The following is an 18717-nucleotide window of genomic DNA, read 5'->3' as shown; positions in this document are numbered from 1 at the left end:
AATTACCTTTGAATTGCGTAGAAATTTTCATAAATAGTAAAAATTTATTAAAATTTGTTGGAAACTGTTTACAAAAAAAAAAAAGAAAAGCAAACTTATATCAAACTTCTAACTTAGAAGTAATTTTCATTTTTTAAATAAAACATAATACAAAATATTATTGTAAATTTTTATAATATTTTAAAAAGCAAAGATGATCAATACTCCAATCATTCCATTTGGTTCTTATTTTAGTAGTGATGAAAAGTCCTGCTACAGAGAATGCCCTTTCCAATTCAATTGATGTGGGTGGAATTGTCTTTAATGCATTTAAGAGACGACAAATATTATGTGGTTTTTCACCTGTAGCCTTGAATTCGTTCATTTTCAAGATGTGTTGCAGTACTTCTTTTGCTGTCTAGTATTCTTAATTTGTCAACCTCGGCTGCTTTAATAAGAGCATCCAGCTTATTGCCCAATAATTCGGCAATTCGTTTGGCTTTAATAATCAGTTTTATGAAGAAAAACTTCATACTTGTTTGCAACCTTGCCCAATTTGCACAACCTGGCATAATGCAGTTATTGAAGCTATTGGGCATGGTTAAAAATTAAGACAGCATTAGCGCAATTTTTCAAGATATTATAGGTTCTGACAAGTAAAGAATTTTCAGAATCCTGCCACAAATAAGCTATGTATTGATTACTGACAATCTGTGACATGCCATAATGAGCAAAAATTTAAGAAATGAATAAGCAGGCTTAAAATTAATAAATGCAAATGTATTCTGACAGTTTGAGTTAATTATACTTTCTATTTGCAAAATTTTCTCAACCTTAACACAAAATAAGAAAAAAGTGACCTTTTAAGAAATTTGCAGGATGTCCTGGAATAAGAAGAACAGCTGGGATCCCATTAGAGAAACCCTAGTGTCACGACATGAACCATCAATGATGTTGCTATTTAATTTACATTTCAATGCACGTGCAGAAAAGATATCGCTTACGTTTTTCAGAACAAATATATTCAAAAATGTGGACATTGTGTAACATTGCAAACATGAAAAAGAACACATTTTTAAAAACATTAACTTTTTGCAGCCATGTGAACAGTGATAAGGGAGTACATATTACATTTGCAAGCTATCTTTGTTGTGTTTTGACTCAAAAGTGAAATGCAGATTAGAATTGAGAATACACAGTAATTTACATAATTAGAACAATTCATTAAAAAAAAAAACAACACTTTCAATTGAAGAGTGGCTAGTGAGTACAGGATGAATTTTTCGGTAATTTATAGCATTTAAAAACCAAATCAAAAAGATGTGTAATTTTTTTAGTTTCAATTTTGTTAATTATTATTTTGAATTAAATTTAATTCAAAAATCATCGTAATTATTAGTAAATGTTAGTATAGGATAGCAGTCTAACTACCTACCTTTAAAAACATTTTTTTATTAAATCGGAATATATTTTGGCATCAAAGGTTCAGCATGAGAAAAACTTTCTCTATTAATTTTTCACTATCATTTGACATTAATGTTATTTAATGTCTTATTGTAACAACAATTTATAACAAGTCATCACAAAAATGCAACAAAATAGATTGGACAGAACCCCTTATAGTATACTAGCTTACCCGTCGCGCATTGCTGCGATCTCAGAAGAAAGGAAATTCAAGCAAACTCGTTATGATAAAATTCAATTTACATTTTATTATTTTTATTGAAACTTATTATTATTATTAATTTTCATCGGGAAAACATTTCAAAGTGTCGTTTCAATTCTATTTATTTATTGGAGTGTTTGTGGATACACGATATTTTTTGTTTTTCCGTCTGGTGCGTACACGAATAAATCGGAAGGTTTTTCGACGCGTGAGCCGGCCACATACAGTTGTCCATGCGAGAAGCACGGATTCTCCAAATTTAGCCCACACACTCGCAGCGATTGTCAGAAGTGCGATATTCCCCATTTTTATATATATTTTTTAATCCTTTATAATTTTAATTATTTAATTGCTCCTTCCTCTCTTCCTTGGCATGTTGTGAAATTTCTGATAGTTGGATAATAAACCGTTTTATTGTAATTTGTCTTTTTAAATTATTTTGAGTCGATATTAAAATTTGGAAAAGGGGGATTCCTAGATCGGTAAAATAGGCGAATTTCCTCCTACAACTTCGGTTGTTGTTCGGGATACAGTTAAGGTTTTAACGAAGTTCGAGCGAATACGTAATTAGCAAAAAAAAGTTGAAATAAAGTGATTAAACAAACATTATTACGAATATCGTAAATAACAGTTTACAAATGCATATATAGAAATATTTTTGAAAGGGGGAAATGGTCTTCACAATTTGAAATCGATCGAACACACTGTCTCGATACACTCGTATAAACGCGCGCCATCTATCGTGGGTTAAATGTACTATGCCAGAAACCTTCGCGGGAGTGTATTAAAAAACTTTCGTAAATTTTATGGCAATCGTACTATGCCACAAACCTGCGCGAGAGTATATTAAACAACTTCCCAAAGTTTCATGGCAATCGGATAAATGGTGTGGTAATGCATGAAGGACATAAGACAGACACATAGACACACAGACATACATTCATTTTTATATATATAGATTATAGTATTGATTGTCATATTTAAATTTTAAAACATTTTGCAACTTTAAAAATGTCTCGCTAGGCAAAATTATAAATTTGAGAGAACTTCTAATAATCTAATATAGTGAAACCTGTGTAAACTGGAGTTGTTTGGTACTGAATGTTTTTTCCAATTTGGCAGGTTTCCATTTTGAAGAGATTTTTTTTTTTAATACAGAAAATTGTTGCTTTCCTAAGAATTTTTCCCATTTAGGTTTCTGTTTTATTAAGGTTCTGTTTTGGACAGGTACTGTATCAATGAAATTTGTTTTTGAAATATTTGAAAATAGAACTTATTTCCTTCCAAACCCCTCACAATTACCCTTTACCATCCTCAGTTTGAGTACCAAGTCTAATAATGAAGCAAACTGCAAAAATTATAAATAATTGTAATTGAAATGGTACCATATATCATTTTTTTTTATTTTTCATTTTAATAATTTCAATTGTGTAAAAATACAGTTAATTTTCAATTAAATTTTCTTTCAGTTGATAAAATTTGAGATATTTATAAAGGAACAAATTTATATTTATATAACTGACTAGCAGACCCCCGTCACGCGTTATTGTGGCTCAAAATGTATTTATTATAAATGTATAACACTTCCTCCATGGGGGGGGATTTTTCAAAAAATCCCCTCAGTGTGCATTCTGTTGACGTACCCTATTAAAACGCAATCAAAAATGCAAAAAACCGCATCTAAAATAGTATAAATAGAAGCAGAGTTCTTGACGGTAAGCCTTAATCCTGTCCATCTCCCCCCTAGTGGGGGGAATTTTGACATGTATATTATATAAAAACATGTGCATATTCGAATGCAGCATTGTGTCAAAATTTCAAAGGAATCGGTAGGAACAAACAAACATTACATTTTTATTTATATAGATAGATAGAAGATGATCTGCTTTAGTTCATTTTCACAAAAAAGCAAACTTAGGGTGTCTTACTTGTAGCGCCATCTGTTGGATATAAAAGCCTTAACCTAGATTATATCTTTTAATTTATATGAATGTTTAACGGAATAATATACAGCCTATGTCCACCCTGAAGTTCCATTCTAAATATTGATGAAAGAATTTTTGAAATTGGATGAGTAGTTTAGAGATTACCCGCTACATCCAAACTTAATTACAAGATTTATTAACAGTTATTTTTAATCTATACTAATATTATAAAGAGGTAATGTTTGTAAGTAAGTATTATTCATTAACAAATCATTGTAATAGTAAAACTGTAGAACTTTTATGAGGAGGAAAAATAACTGTTAAAAATTAATAACAGTATATAATAAAATATCTTATTTTAAATGTTAATAATTCAGTGATTTCTAAGAAAAATTTTTTTCCTAATTAAAAATTTCAACTAATTAAAATTAACAGTTTTAGTTTGCAAAATGTATCAGATCATTACTAATAAAAAGCATGCTATAAAACCTGGCAGAATTTTGTTGTTACACATTGTTGTTACAATAATATTGGCATTAATATACATTTGCAAATGATTTCTGTTGTGAAAAGTTAATATTAACTTGTTTATATTATATTTTGGAGTTCCAATACAATTGCAACAAATATTTAAAAAAAAATAACTTTTAAGAATTATTTCAGGTAATATGATATTATTGATATATATATATACACATATATACAATATCATTATACAGTGTTCCATCAAGACCAGATAAACTCTGCAGAGCAAGAATCCTCGCTTGAAAAATGACCCAAGAACCATACCTGTATGACCCATAGTTTTTGAGAAAAATGCAAATGAAAAAGTATGATGTCACATCTGGTGAAAAAATAAGCTTTATTGGAAACATGAACATAGTACTCGCATATGACATTATGCTTACATAGGAAGATGCTCAAAATGATCACCATGCATATTGAGGTGTGCATGTGGATGCTGTAGAATGGCAAACAATCCATCATTGTGTTGTTCACAAAAATGATCACAGCATGAAGATGAGCAACAAAGATCCTGTGCATTCAGCCATTTTACAGTGCACTGGATGTGATACTGGATGTCATACTTTTTATTTGCATTTTTCTCAAAAATTATGGGTCATAGAGGTATGATTCTTGGGTCATTTTTTATGTACTCTAAGTGAAGAGTTTATCTGGTCCTGATGGGACACACTGTATATTTAATATGTAATGATTTATTTTGATAACTAGGATGAAAATTTTAAATTACATAATGGAAACTGGTTATAACAAATTTAAAAATTTTACTTGTAAGAAATAAATGTAATATTTTCTTGATACACATTTTATATTAATGTCATCATTAATATAAAAGGTGTATCATCACTTCAAAATCATGAAATGCACATTAGGAGGCAATTTCAATCAAATCCTAGGATTATAATTATTATTTTACAATTAATACCAGAGTTGATACATGGTCATTCAGCTTCTAATAACTTCAATGCTATGAAAATGGTGTAATAATTATTTCTGCCACTTCAAGCACTGTAACTGCTTTGCAATGAAAGTTTGGCTTGAAATGACCAAAGTCAGCTGTAAATATTTGAAATTCCTTAAACCATTATGAAATTTGCTTGTTTTTAACTTAAATATTGCCATTGTCCTTTTTAAAGAATGGTTTTTACAGAATGGAAATTATTTTACAGCTATTTAATTTCGCTTTGAACATTACAGTAAGATCCCACTTAACACGGGGATGCATTCCTAGACGACAAAGCACTAAGCAAAACAACGTTAAACGAGGTCATTATAACATAGAGTAAATAAGAAAGGGAAACATGCAACCAAAAATGAACAAATTTTACTTTAATTTTAAGTTATATTATTATGCAAATTAATATAAAAATATGTTAAATAACACATAAACATATACACACAGAAATGTAAAGTTCATATTTTGTGACGAAGGTCCTAGCTTTTCTGAAATTCTTGTTTTTTGCAATAAAGTCGTGTAGTTTCATTTGTTGCTTTTTTTCTTTCCTTGAGCAAATGTCGGTAGCAAGAGATCACATCCAAAACACCTTGTTTTGCTTTTGCACTCCTTTCAAATTCTGGATCATTCACAACAATTTGATCAACTATTTTGGTTATTGTTATCAAACTTTTACTAAGGAAAACTGTAGAGAAATTTTTTGGGTTCTTCGTTTTCAGAATCTCTATTTTCCAGTTCTACATGAATTCCTTGTTATGCCAGTTTTTGAAGAAGTCGTTGGTAAGACTCTCACCAGAAACCTGCAGTAACTCCTCAATATCCTGCTTGTCTACATCTCTTAGTCCTGCTGTATCGGTCAACCTAACAATACAGCAATAGGCTCTTCTTGTTGAGAATTCTTGGATACCTTCAGCCATAACTTCTTCCATACTCCGTTCATGCATTTATCAGTAAATTCTTGCCAAGCAAAGTTGATATTACCTATGGCATCTGTGATGTTATATTTTTTCCAAAATTGCACAAGACAAACATAGATCTAAGGGAAGTACAGCACTATGACGAATTGCCACCTTTTGCTGATTGGTTCATGTTTGGGAATAATTGTATTATATATGAATCAATGAAATGCCATGTTAACTTGAATCGGTGTAAATTTTGAGCATTTTTTAGGCTTCAAGAACATCACATTATATTGAATCAGCATTAAGCGTGGTATTACTGAATTTATTCATAAATATTGCTGAGAATACATATTTCTGGTAACTTTCTAGCTCTGAATGAGATAGTTATTTTGTGGTCATAATTTATTCTTTATCCTTTAATTTTACAATTAGTAATGCTATGACAAGCAAGAAATTACTATTCTCAAATAGGCAAAAAGATTTAACAGAGTTTGGACAAAGCAAGATGTTATAGTTTTAGACATGCAAATGAACCAATCTCATAACTTTGGAATGATTAAAGATAGGAGGATTGGACTAATTTTGGCCAAATTAGGTGCAAAGGTGCATGTATACATGTTCAAAAGTTGGTAAGTGTATGTGTTGGATCCATACACTGAATTCGCAATAATAATGTTGTTTTCAATCATTCTTTTCTGATATTTTTTATTGCATTTTTACAAACTGGGACAGGATTGATGTTAATAATTACTTAATTGTACTAGTTCTTTGAATAATATTTTGAACATTATCATGTTAGATTAAATAAATAATTGCACTCTCCTGAAGATATCTTATATTGTCCACTTGAACAGACATATTTGCACACACTTATTCCTGATTTAGGCACATACATGCTACAGAGTAAAGTTGCAGTTGTTTCTGTTTACATGCCTTCTTGCCTTTCCTGACTTATATGTTTGTGTTAACTTTACTAAGAGGCACCAAACAGGGAGTTCCTGTATCCCCAACTATCGTCATAAGTCTCTTAGGAATAGTTATGGATAAGATTATGCAAGAGATCAGAGAACATCTGCAAATCTCGGGTTATTGAATTTTACACCGTAAAATTCAATAACCCGAGATTTGCAGATGACATAGTTATCATTGAAAAAGTGAAGAACAACTATAGAAAACATTACATCTACTTAATGAAGAAGGAAAAAGATACAAACTGACTATCAATAGCAAAAAACTAAGACGATGATATTTGGTGATAACATGACAAGAAACATCTTAGTAGATGGGAAAGAAATTGAAAATGTAGAGAGCTTTACATATTTAGGAAGCAAACTAACCTATAATCTAGTGCAAAAAAGAAATAGCAATTAGAATAGCCAAGGCAAAAACAAATTTGAAAGCAATGGACAAAATCTGAAAAAGTAAAGCAATTAGTTTGCAGACAAAATTAAAAGTATTGAACACTTGCATCTTCTCCCGTATGCTGTATGCCTGTGAGACATGGGTAATAACAAAAGATATGGAAAGAAAAATATTAGCATTTGAAAGACACTGTTACAGAAAGATCTGACAAATAGGATGGATGCAGAAAGTCACAAACGAAGAACTTTATAATAAGATATATGTGAAAAAGAATCTCTTACAAAAAATTATACAATGAAAACTACAACTGTTTGGACATATCACAAGAATGAATAAAGACTCTAGTCTATGGAATTATGGATGGATCTAACAAGAGAGGCAGTTCGTCAGTGGCGTGCCGTCATTGGAAGTGGTGGAAGAACAGTTTCCCTTGTATTTTCTAAAAAATAAATACATACTGCGCGATTATTTTCATATTTTAACGTATTTTGGATTAATTAAAATAAATATTTTATTATAACCGCATTATGTATCTTATTACAAATTTTTATACTACATGTGAAAAAAACAAGATTGCTATTGTATATTCGAATATCAGTGGCAGAATAGAAGCACTGTATTGTCAGTTTCCAAACAGCCAGATTATACTCATTTGCACATGCACTTTACAGAGCACCAACCTCACCCGGTTTAGCCAGTGGAAGCTACACACATATAACGCTTCCAATGATTCTATCCAGGACTGGTTCTGGGCTGTTAGCTTCCTGCCTGCTAGATATTTGGCCGCCCTTACACCATTATGGAATCATGAGTAGATTTATAACTTAACCCACAGATAGGAGTTTACTGATATGTTTTTATGATAGTTCTGTATAGTTGACAGAAGTTTTAAAAAATCCATTAAAATATTTGATATTTTTATTCTGCTTTTATTCCACTCTCCCATCTTATATTACTTATGGATTTCAATGTTAAACCAGTGATATTACAATTTTGTATGTCCCATTTATAAGGGAATGCAGAAAAAAACGTTAAATCCTGTTAAAAAATTAACTGTTACTTTGGTAGCATCATTTATAACTAAATTTAATGAATGAGAGATATGCACAAGGTACAGAAAAAGCTCTAGAATTTATTTTCCTGAAATTTATGATTTATGAATCTGTTGTCATAAAAATTTCTTTTTCCACTTTTTTCCCGAGACTACAAATATTCAAGTACAAAATAACTGGCTTCCACTTATTTCTACTTAAGTAGTAGTTAAATAATTAAGAGATTAGGAAATTGGGGACACAAATAAAATCCTGCTGAAAGAGCCAGAATTTTACTTGAACAAAAGCTTAACAGAGTACAGTGTGGACTGATTTCTTTGTAATATTAGATATAATAAAGACAGAAATTTTTCCAGTTCAACAAGAGTGACTAAAAATTGTAAATTTTGGAAATTTTCATGGACATGTGGTCCTAAAACGAATTAGTTAAAAAACAAATGACGGACAATCTACTTAGTATTAAGTTTAACACGTAGATTTTTACAGTTATGATGAGAAACGTTTAAGATTTACAACAACCTTGTCGCGTCCTTTCAGGTACACTAATTATTATTTATTTATTTGAAAACTCCATACATAAAATTAATTTTTAGGAGGAGGGGTAACATTAATAACTTTGGTCAGTAAATTATATTTACACCATATACACGTTGATAGAGAATAATCCATGAATTCTATCTGCTGGATCTTTACAAAGAACATTATCAGTACAAAAAACATTATTAGGAAGTGTTGATAGATGCAAATATTCAAAATCCTCACAGTCAAACATGTAGTGATTTAAAGTCGCATTTCCTTTCTTACAAAACAGACACATTTCCGGTGAACGTAGATCAATACACAAGTGTTTCCATGCTAAACAAAACTTATTTAGATGAATCTGTATGATCGTTTTTTTAAAAATAAACAGTAACTGCTGATAATAAATGTAAAAGCACCGTTGTTGTCTAATATTTCTGGGTACCATAAATGGTACTTAGCCTTAAGAATCCTGTCCCCTTCTTCTCTCAAGAAAAAATTATCAAACTCTTGTAAAATTGTATTTGCGTAATATTTCAAAACATTTGAAGAGGAATCTATCAAGGAGAGTGAGACACCTATTCTATTAAATAGGTTCTCAAGTTTAGTAAACCAACAGAATTTGAGCAATCTTTTTGATGAAAACTTCTTCAAAGTAAAATAAGCCTCACATTACAAGGATGATGGGTCAGAGATTATGCTTCTCAGAAAATTTAAGGTTAATTTAACAAAGCATTTCCGGGGAAACTTATGCCCAATTCAGATCTAATTGCATACGATGGGATTGACCTCTCAAGACCAAAAAGACGATGAAAGAACATCAGTTCTATGGAGTCAATACCCTCAAAACAAAAAGGCCCCCAAAAGGGCAGACTATAAGACCAACTCAAAGTAAAAAGAGAGGCGGCAAGTTTCTTACACAAAGCCATATGACTGTTTGTAACCCTTCTCAAGATGTCTAGTATAACATTTATTTTGGAAAATGCATTACCTTTAATGTAAGAAATGTAATTTTGGTAGCTGTAGTAGCTGTAGAGCTGAGATCAGTAGCTGAGAGACAAATCCCCAAATATATAACTTCATTAACAATACTGACTCCTCTACCATTTAAGAAAAACTTATCAGTTTTTCTCAACCTTCCACCATATTTAAAATTATTATTTTCGACTTGGATAAATTAATACTCAAACCCAAATTAGAGGAATAATTATATAACCTGTCCAATTTCCTTTGTAGATAAATCAGGGTAATGGATAACACCATTGTATTGTCAGCAAATTGAAGTAAATGGACTTCGTAGTCTCCCAGAGAAATGGAATCTTTACTTAAATCATCAAAAGCGTGTACCATGTCATTAACATAACAAATAAATAATATCGGACTTAAGGAATCATCCTGTGGTAAACCCTTTTCTAATGAAAAGGCATCAGTAGACCCGGCACTAGTGGAAATCCTTGCTTTCAATCCTAAAAATAAACATTGAATAATGTCAATAAACTTGTCAGAGATTCCAAGCATTTTTAATTTGGATAACAAAATCTTCAAAACAACACTGTCAAAGGCTTTCTCATAGTCAATGAACGCTGCAAGTAAATGTTGTCTTTTCTTTGATAGTTGTCTACAAATAATAGAGTGGAGAATCAGAATATTACTTAAAGTGTTCTTCCAAGGTTGGAAAGCAAATTGCACAGGTTGAATCAAATTCCTCTCTTTTAGCCAAGTACCCAATCTATTTGCCAAAATAGAGGTAAATATCTTTCGAACTACAGGCAACAGCGATATTGGTCGAAAGTTAGTGGGCTCGTCCAGTGGACCTTTTTTATGTATAACTTTTATCTTTACCTCTAACCACAATTTCAGGATTCTAGCAGTGTCATAAATCCGATTAAATAACTTGGCCAAGTAAGGAACCAAAGTATCCTTAGAGTAAACAATTAAAGATGGTGAAACATTATCCACCCCGAGAGCAGAATGAATTCGCATCTTTTGAAGTGCTGTATTCACCTCTGAATCAGAGATAGGAAGATCTAAAATAGGAATAGCAACAAAAGAAGCCATTGGTAGTGACAGAATCGGGGTTAAATTCGATGTATTTAAACTAAATAACTGTTGATAATAAATAAACCAATCAGTCAAGGAAATCTCTTGGTCTAGTATGCGTTTGACCTGACGAAAACGACCTACCCAATACCAAAAGGTCCTAGAGTTTCTAATCCCAGCCAACTGTAAAGCATAATTACAAAAACATTTCCTCTTTTTGGCCCTAATAAGTGAATTATATTGTCATTTCAAATTTAAAAAGGAAGCCAAATCAGCCTGACTATTAGATCTGCGGAATTTTTCCAAGGCAATGTTCCTCGCTCGCTTCTGAATGTAACATGACCTATCAAACCAAGGGGGTGAATCCTCCTGTAAAGTTCAACACCTTCAATGAACACATTTAGTCTTCTTGCTATAGAGCATAGCTCAGATAAAATAATACCATAGAAATCATCAACAGACACAGAATCAAAGTTTATATTCCAGAAACTCTGCAATATGGCGTCACCAAACAATTATACTTTAGAATCATTCCAAACATAACGAATCTTGGTGGACAAAGCCCATCAACAAAGGAAAATCTGTTTCTGGTCACCAACTACTAAATAGTAACTTTTATTCTCCAAATCATCAAATGACGCAGATGCTCACCAATCATGGATCTTTCTTCTCATATCTCGCCAGATTCAAGGGCAGAACCGACAACATGTGTCCCATCTGTGGCACCATAGACAGTAGCAGACACTACATCCTGCATTGCCCAATGGTGGAACAGGAGCGTCTTCATNATTATATAAAGATATATTTAGTAAAATCAAAAATATTTATGAAATTAATAAAATACTTTATTAATCTTAATGTCTTCTTATATAGCTACATATTTTTGGCCATTAGTTTTGGACTTATCACACCATGTTTTTTTAGGAATCTTGACTTGGGGTTTCTTCTCTTAGTTGGACTGCAATTGAAAAAATTGTACACCTGTAAATTTCCACTGTTTTCAGTCTGTCTGTCTTTCCATAATCTCGAGAAATGTGTTAGATAAATGAAATTCAAGACCAGATATGGAAAGCCTAATACCCCATTCGCACTGAGCATTTCGATCTAGATTGTAACCATGGTTGGCAACTATACCATGGTGTGATCTCTCTTGACCGTTTCAATCTCAACTGAAACAAGGTTCAATCATGATCAACTCAAGAGAGTTCTTGAAACTAGATCCAGTCATAAGAGAGATCCCACAATCCCATGCACGCGAGAAAATACAAGATGGCTGCAAAACACATGTCGGGCTATCAACAGAGAAATAAAAAAAGTCATCTGGAGAGATGATGACATCTGTCTATTATTAGATATATGGCAAGAAAAAGTATTTATTTCTAACCAAAACTTCCATTTTGTTTGTTGGTGTTCGTGACTAACCACGTAGTTATGTCAGTTTTATTGTCACGTATAATAGCCAGGTTCTTCTCACGCAAACTGCCTGTGTGAACAGCTTGACGTTTGTCTGCTGTTCATATAAAAAAGCATTTTAAGTAAAATTAACAAGATGTTAATTTTTACATACAACATAAGGGCTAGAAATTTTGTCTGTTTAATTGAGGTTTTAATGTATGTTGATGTATTATAAAATAAATAAAATAGCATATTTCTTATGTTTCAGTAAATCTGTTGGGGAAGAGCATGAGGTAACAAACAAACAAGAACCTCCTCCTCAAACTGATCATCATTCTAAAACTGTGCCTCCAACTCCAGCCGGAGATAAATGTTATATTGAACCACCCAGGAGTTTATCACAACCTACTGATTTGTCACATGTAAGTACAATTAATATAATTATAATCTACTTTTTAAATCTTGTTATTTTATTTTTAAAACTTAAATCAATGAAAAACAATATAAATTAATTAAACTTGGTTTAAAAATAAAATGTGGATAATTGTTGAAAAATTAATTTCAAAATATTAATAAGGCAAATTTACATTTGAATATGTATAAATCAACATATTATTTATAACACAATTGAAAATATTATTATTTAAGCCATTAATAACATTATTTGATTACAGTAATTGAAATATATTGAATGTAAAACTTGCAAATTTTCTTGTATAAAATACTATTAGTCATCATCAATGAAGATCAGCTTTAATAGAACAATGTCCTTGGTCCAATTGTACAGTCAAACCTCAGCTTTCAAACGACTCACTTTTCAAATAAATTGGTTCATGAATAGAATGTCAAACTCTTAATTGCAAGAGCCAGCCACAAATGGTCAACTCTCTATACTTTCTGTATTAAAGAAAGTCGACAGCTTGACTAATCAATGACAATCGAGGACTACTGATTCAGAAGTTAGTGGTGCAAGATCGCTTTGTGTCATTTAGGGTTTCTCATTTCCCATTCTGGGATTTCGAGAAAAAAGTGATCTGTTTCCCGGGATTCCAGGATATAATTAATTATTTTTAAGATATANGTAAAGAAGATTTTATGTTATTTTTATATACGTTTCTTTACAAAGTTATATTTAATTATAATTTTCTTTAAAAGTATATTCATACAATTGAAGAATATTCTGTACCAGGTATGTATATCCACTGCACATTTTATTTCATGAAGTAAGTTTTTATAATTTATTTTTAATTTTAGCCCTTATATTGTGGATAGCAATTTGGAATATAGAGAAGTCTACAGTTTTTACTGGCTTATCGAACAAATGAATACAAATGGACCCTAGACCATCACTGATGCACAATTAACTGATTGCCCCTGGAAGTTGGCTTCTTACAGAAACATAGCTTCCCTATTATCAAATGTCACATCATGCCACTGCAGTCCATATAGAGAATGGATTGATGACGTGAAGAAGTGGTGTAGAGTGAATGTACAGGAATTGAAAAAATTGGCAATGGATAGAGAGAAATGGAAGAAAATAGTGGAAAAGGCATCAGACACCAATGGGCAATGAGCCCAGGGTTAATTAATGATGATGATAACTTGCATAGTTGTTGAGTAAAAGTTATCAAAAATTACCCCAGAATAAATGTTTACTGGGCTGCAATTTGAAAAAATTGTAGACCTATAAATTTCCACTGTCATCCATCCTTCCTTCATCTCAAGAATGATGTTAGATAGATGAAATCTGAGACCAGATGTGGAAACCTTAGGGTGGGAGGTCTATACTCGTATATGAACTTCCAATGCAAACCAGAAGTCACATTATTTCAGTTTGAAACTTTCCCCTAAAAGCAGTTAATAGATGATTGGTACAATTGTATTATTAAAGGAAAAGCCACTACTAATTTGGCATAGAGAGCATGTATTTTAAATAAATTAAAAATATGATTAAAAATTGCAGCCCAGCATTGTGACAATGTCACAATAAATAATTGGGCTTTGGTGAGGATCTCATAATATAAAGGGAAAATATATGAAAGTATGAACAGAGTCTTCAACAAATACACTCAACAACTTTTGAACATGTATAGTTGCATGCAAGGCTGCAAGAGAATGGAGTGCTGCCAGTGCAAAGACCACTTTGGGCACCCTTTTCAGAGACCCTACTTATACAAATAACAATGATATTGAAGTAGAAAAATAATCTGGTATAAATATTAGCTCACAGCCAAAGTTATTTCATTACTTGGAAAAATAATCAGTAAACAGACAATTTTTAAATTTTTCCTCTCTGATGGTCCTCCTAACGCTCATGGGCTCTGGGGCAGTGCCCTGGCTGCACCCTTTTCGTAGGGCCTACTTGCACCTTGTTTGGCTATAATTAGTTTGATCCTCCTACTTTTAATCATTCCCAAGTTAAGGGACTGGTTCACTTTATTTCTAACATCCTGCATAATGTATTTACAGAACTTTACAAGTTTTTTCCCTTTTTAAGAAATAAGAGCATTAGTATAAATGTTTTTAATTAAGCATCTAAATAGGTGTGACTGTCAAGGGAATACAGTCCTTACAATTGTTGGAAATATCTGACAGTAAAGTGTTTTTGTGGAAAAATAAAATTGTCTGTCTCTAGCATCTTGTATCCTTCTACTATCCCAACTTTCACTGCAGTAGACCAAAAGTGCCATCCCCAAAATTATACCACCTGGAGCAGATTGCCCTTCATTCCTTCTGTAGCTATATTGGTGTATAAATGTACAACCTTTTAATGGTGTTCAGATCATCTTTGATGATAACTTAGAAGTCTCAAATATAAGGAATAGTTAAAGATTTACTTGTTCATCTTACTATTACACAAAGTAATCATCATTCAATTTCTACCAAATCTTTCTTTTTCTTTATGAACTTTCAAACATTACTAGATTACTGTTGTCCATTTTTAATAAACTAACCTATATAAAGAAAATCAGTCTAATTTTCATTTAACAGTTAATTTATCACTTACCATTCTTTAAGTGTTGCTGGAATCAGAATTTAATGATTGCATTTTATTTTATAAATTTCATTTTTTAACTGTATTTACCTTCTAACAGGATGTCTTCAAGTTCTTGCTAGAATTATCTGTACTAGTTTTTCTTCTTGTGCTCTTAATATTTTTCTCATTCACATTTTTTTTTTCTGTAGATGAAAAATCTTTCTAAAACCATTGAGCACAAAGATATGGAAATCAATGTACTTATTGATTTATCTTTCTATTTAAACATTTTAAAGCAATAGACTAAAAATATTTTATATCTAATTTGATATTTATAAACTGAAATTGGAGAATCAGTTTAATTCAAAATAACTCTAACCAGATTCCATTATATTTGTTAATAGTATTCTATTTTAAACAATTTATTGAATTAAATATCAAAATATTTAATTTTTCTAGAAATTTAGATTAAAGGGAACTAGAGTAGTTCGACCAGAAACTGATCAATCTGGAGAACCTAAACAAGAAACAAGTATCAGTGACGCCCCACCGATATCTGCTCTTTCTTCAGTTCTTGAAACCGACGTCAGCACACCATCTAGTGAGGGTGAAGAGCGTACTTCAGATGTGTAGGAATCAGTCTTATTTCTAAGATATTGGATTCTATTTTTGTACAGGACGTCCAGTCCAGATCAAGACTCATTTCTGAGAAGACTGAAGTCTTCCTACCCATCCTAGATCCCAATAGACATACATCTGAGTTCATCTTGGGTTTTGCTGCATGCTATCAAAACATGAAGTGCTTCCCAAAAGAAAGCAAGCATGCATTATCATCCCACTATAATATGGTGGAATTGAAAAAATTCCATGGATCCTGGAGTTCACAAAATGTTTATTCATAAATCATGCTTTTTTTCTACTCAGGGAGATAGAACAAAAATGCCCTTTGCCTTCCTCTCCTTGCTAATAATTAACTTTCAATCCTAGCTTGCTGCTTGGTAATGATGAAAGTTTTCTGTGATAAAAATGATGTCAGAAAATGTGAGCACTCCCTTTCCTTACCATTTCATTCCATTTTATTTCTTTATTCCGACAATGTCGGTGCGGTGCTACATAGAAAAGGAGTGATAATGCAGAGACACTTCCAGGGTCTGTTGCCTCCCATCACTCTAATATAGAGGAGAAATGTGCAATCATAACAAATGAAAATTACCATTCTTAAACATTGTGCAGTCAATCCATCCTATGCCTAACTGTTTAGACAGTTTTAGATATTTATGAATGTAGTTCTTCAATTTCTATTAATGATACTAAGATCTTGTTTGTTTATTTTTTTTTGTGTTATGTTTTCTTTTTGTTTAAAGCTTAAACATATGGAAGAGAATTAGAAATTTAGATGCAAAGTAAATTACTCAAGAAAATAGGGCCAGTACTGCTAGAAAGCCTGTGCATGCCTTATCTGAGCACTCTTATTGTATTTGGCCTGTGAAAAGAAACTGTCACCATTTATATTTAAGGATTCAGCCGGTAGGGGGCTGATATTATGAAGGGTCTTTTTTCAAAAATGATAAGAAATATTGCATATGATGATATATATCTATATATACTTTCATTTCTTGGCAATATTTACTGCTCTAACCTATCACATTAGACTAACGTCCAAGAATAAATCAAGTTATGATTTTTCTTTCTATATGTTAATAAGGGCAAAATACAAACTTTGGACAGTCAGCAAATGTGATAATTTCCATTATTTAATTTATTAGCAATATTGGGAATTTTGCTCATTGCAGTGACATATCACAAGAGTGTATCAATCCCATAAATAAGGATATCTTACTGTGATTTTTTTATGCAGACATTTCTGTGACTGCATAGCAGTTCCTATTGATGTTTTGCATGATATCTCAATGTTCAAATCGAGCAATAGAAGGGATCAATGCTATGTATATATATGGAATTGGTATGATGATGAATGTAATTAATTGGATATGTATCAAAAAATACATAAATTGGAGTTTAAGATGAATTAATTTATACAATGTTCTTTGTATTATATTATAAACATTACTTGTACATATTGTAAATGTCAAAGTATCAAAAATGATACCAATTCATTGCTGTTTGCCATATTCACGCAGGACATCCTGAGATGTGAAGTGCAGTCAACTCTTGATTATCAAAGATATTGTAGAGAGTAAGATCTGATGAATTACTAGCAGCATTGAAAAAACTCGTGTATTGAAATAAATGAAGAGAGGTCTGAAAAATTAATTATTGAATATTAAAATTACAAACTTATAGCAGTTTCAAAATGGCACTGTAGACCATTTTATGAATATTGTTTGTAAAAATTAGTTATTTCGACTTTCGACAATGCACTTGTCAATAATTAAGAGTTGACTGTATAGTGCAATTTTAACGAAGGGATGATAAATGAAAAATTGTCATTTCCACAACTAAAATCCTAAAGCACATTTTAAGGATCAAATATTTTGTCACTTGTTATTTTGAATCAAATTTCAGTTATACATATAATTTAATGAAGTTTTACAGGTTTTGTTAATCAGATATTGTATAGAACATTTTCAATTTCATCTTCAATGAAGAGATTTAAAATTCTCATCTTTGTAATTTTGCTAATAAAGCCCTTATATTAGTAGCTTTTCCAATTAAAATAGACACTTATTTATTAATATTGATGTCGTTGCTCCCTGCCGGCAGCAAATGGACCGTTTGACAAAACGAGATGATTTTAATTGTTATGCACAAAGATTTTAGCTAATCATCTAAGCCTTTCTTGTACATAACTTATACATGCATCATATGCTCTTTATTCCCTGCCAAATTTTTTACACATTTTACCATTTCTACAAAAACATAATTGATTTGTATTAATTCGCATAAATTTTTATTTCATTACTTTCTTTTTTCCTCAGTTATGACAAAGTAAAAAACTTTGTCCCTTATATTAATAGTTACAGCTGCATGATTAAAGTTATCATATATACCCAACTAAATATTAATACAATAAATACATCTATGCAATGTTTTTGATGTGGTTGTTTTTTAATTGATATTAATCACTTAGTTAGTTTTTAATCCTTTTAAACAACAAAAATGTATGTTTAAATTTGCCTAAAATTGTACTAATATAAATTGAATATCATTTAAAATTAATATAAATTTGAACCCAACATGTGGAATGCAATCAACAAACTGGCTTTTTCATACAATGAATTAAATCTCATCTAACAGTATAATAAATAAATAAAATGCAAATATAGTTTGTAAAAATGAAAATTTGTAAAGATCCTTCCTTACGCAATATCATTAAAAACCAGATATTATAAATATAACAACAAATAAAATAATTAAGCAAATGACTAGAAAACTCTCAACAAAAATTATTAAAAGATACAG

The 18717-nt window shown here is 31.2% G+C and overlaps 1 long non-coding RNA gene across 1 annotated transcript; it reads left to right on the top strand.

The window, feature by feature from the left end:
* The first annotated feature begins 12331 nt into the window (after nucleotides 1-12331).
* Nucleotides 12332-18346, top strand: LOC111619452. Its single transcript, XR_002755755.1, has 2 exons — nucleotides 12332-12739; nucleotides 15754-18346. It is a non-coding gene; the product is annotated as an uncharacterized LOC111619452 (long non-coding RNA).
* The last annotated feature ends 371 nt before the right edge of the window (nucleotides 18347-18717 follow it).

The sequence above is a fragment of the Centruroides sculpturatus genome, unplaced genomic scaffold (genome assembly GCF_000671375.1).
Source record: "Centruroides sculpturatus isolate CEXI.00-Female unplaced genomic scaffold, Cexi_2.0 scaffold107, whole genome shotgun sequence".
Taxonomy (NCBI): Eukaryota; Metazoa; Arthropoda; class Arachnida; order Scorpiones; family Buthidae; genus Centruroides; species Centruroides sculpturatus.
The sequence above is the reverse complement of the archived record's forward strand: the minus strand, read 5'-3'. Positions and strand labels throughout refer to the sequence as shown.